General features: G+C 46.7%; 1 pseudogene; it reads right to left on the reverse strand.

Annotated features, from left to right (window-relative positions):
* Nucleotides 1–781: 781 nt before the first annotated feature.
* Nucleotides 782–2,473, reverse strand: part of LOC129858893 (peroxisome biogenesis factor 2-like) — a 15,763-nt pseudogene continuing 14,071 nt past the window's right edge.

The raw sequence follows: 2,473 nt of genomic DNA on the forward strand, positions 1-2,473 counted from the left end.
GTTTTCTATCCAATAGTAATAATAATATGCATATTGTACGAGCAAGAATTGAGTACGAGGCCGTTTGAAATGGGCACCTTTTATCCGGCTACTCAATACTGCCCCTGCAGCCCAAACAGGTTAACTGCCTTGTTCAGGGCCGGAACGACAGATTTTTACCTTGTCAGCTCAGGGATCCAGCATACCTTTGGTTACTGGCCCAACGCTCTAACAGCTAGGCTACCTGCCGCCCCCTCACTAGCGCTCAGTAGACTTTGCTTCCCCCTCCGCCATTTTTAAAAAGACCAGTTGAAGTGACTCTTGACGCAGTAGTAACACAACACAAAAAGCTGTTAATTTGTCATGTCAGCAATGGTGTAAAATGTACCCAATTGTCATATTTGAGTAAATGTCTAAAAGTATTTGGTTTTAAATATACTTAAGCATCAAACGTAAAAGTATAAATCAAATAGCCTAATCCACTAATTTGAAGGGGTGTCCACATACTTTTGTATATATAGTGTAAGTGTTTGAATTGGACCATTTTCCTGTCCTGCTAAGCATTAAAAATGTAATGAGTACTTTTGGGTATCAGGGAAAATGTATGGCGTAAAAAGTAGATTATTTTCTTTTGGAATGTAAGAAAGTAAAAGTTAAAAAAAAAGTAATGTACAAATTCCAATAAAAACGACTTAAGTAGCATTATGTTTACTTCAGTACTTTACACCACTGGCCACAATCAACCATTTGAGGCATGGTCGTCCCCTCCCTCACCCCCTCCTCCAATCTCTCACCCCCTCCCTCACCCCTCCCTCTCATCTTTCACCCCCGCTACATCCCGGACCACCTGGGGCTTACTGAACACTACTCAGATACCCAAGATCCTCTTTATCAGAGACGGGAGGCTCCACTTCCTTAGGAACACCAGGAAGTTGATCAGATTAGCTACCTGGGGGAGAGAGAGGCGGGATGAGGAAGCAGCTAGCCAATCATAACTCAGACCTGCACTTTATGACTTTGCTCTATGACCCTACCTGGGTAAGGCAGGTGACCAGAGAGAGAGCTCGACGAAGTCCCTGACGCAGACCTCCATCGGCTAGTGGACCACCGCCCATCCACAACCACAGGGAGAGGAGCAGGCTGTTGGATCGCTCTGTCAGCCAGTGGGGGCTGATGGTCAGCAGGGCCCAGCCTCTGTCTCCTTCTCAGGGCCCTGCAGCGCTGGGAAAGAGACAGAGAGTTGTGGCAGCAGAGTTTCATCATAGACTGGCCCACTGTTGGGTTAGACTGTGAACCTCCAGGGCAGGAGCTGGAGCAGGGCATTGAGTTCAGGCTCCACGGGGGTGAACAGGCCTGGGCAGAAGTGTTGGAAACACTTGGAGAACTGGTTCCACACCAGCTGGTCCAGAGAAGATTACAGCTCAAAGGCATCCAGCTGGTTGATCCTCAGGACAGGAGTCTAAGGGTCTGGTGCTGAACCTGAGCCTCCCTCTGTTGGGGGCCTGGGCTCTTCTGGTGGGGGCCTGGGCTCTTCTGGTGGGGGCTGGAAAAGAAGAAGAAGAAGGAGATGATGATGTTGATAAGAATCTATTTGTACTTGCAGGCTACATTACATGCCTGCAGTATGCAATTAATATATTTATCCAAGGTGCTCCACAGTATCATACTGTAGGCCTAAATCAGAGGCAGCAGTGGCAAGAAAAAAACTGTCTTGGAAGGAAGAAACCTTGAGAGGGAACAGACTTAAAATGAGGACTCCATCCTAGTATGCATTTTTTTGTCACACCCTGATCTGTTTCACCTGTCCTCGTTATTGTCTCCACCCCCTCCAGGTGTCTCTTGTTTTCCCCAGTGTATTTATCCCTGTGTTTCATGTCTCTCTGTACCAGTGTATTTATCCCTGTGTTTCTTGTCTCTCTGTACCAGTGTATTAATCCCTGTGTTTCCTGTCTCTCTGTACCAGTGTATTTATCACTGTGTTTCCTGTCTCTCTGTACCAGTGTATTTATCCTTGTGTTTCCTGTCTCTCTGGGCAAGTGTATTTATCCCTGTGTTTCCTGTCTCTCTGGGCCAGTGTATTTATCCCTGTGTTTCCTGTCTCTCTGTACCAGTGTATTTATCACTGTGTTCCCTGTCTTTCTTTGCCAGTGTATGTATCCCTGTGTTTCCTGTCTCTCTGTGCCAGTTCATCTTGTATGTTCCAAGTCAACCAGTCCTCCCAGTTTTGACCCTTGCCTGTTCTGGACTCTGTACCCGCCTGCCTGACCATTCTGCCTGCCTTACCCACAAGCCTTTCTGCCACCCTGTACCTCCTGAAACTCTGATCTGATTTTGACCTTTTTGCCTGTCCATGACTATTCTCTTGCCTACCCCTTTTGGATTAATAAACATTGTAAGACTCCAACCATCTGCCTCCTGTGTCTGTATCTGGGTCTGTATCTGTATCTGTATCTGTATCTGTATCTGTATCTGTGTCTGTGTCTGTGTCTGTGTC

This window comes from Salvelinus fontinalis, chromosome 7 (assembly GCF_029448725.1).
Source record: "Salvelinus fontinalis isolate EN_2023a chromosome 7, ASM2944872v1, whole genome shotgun sequence".
NCBI lineage: Eukaryota > Metazoa > Chordata > Actinopteri > Salmoniformes > Salmonidae > Salvelinus > Salvelinus fontinalis.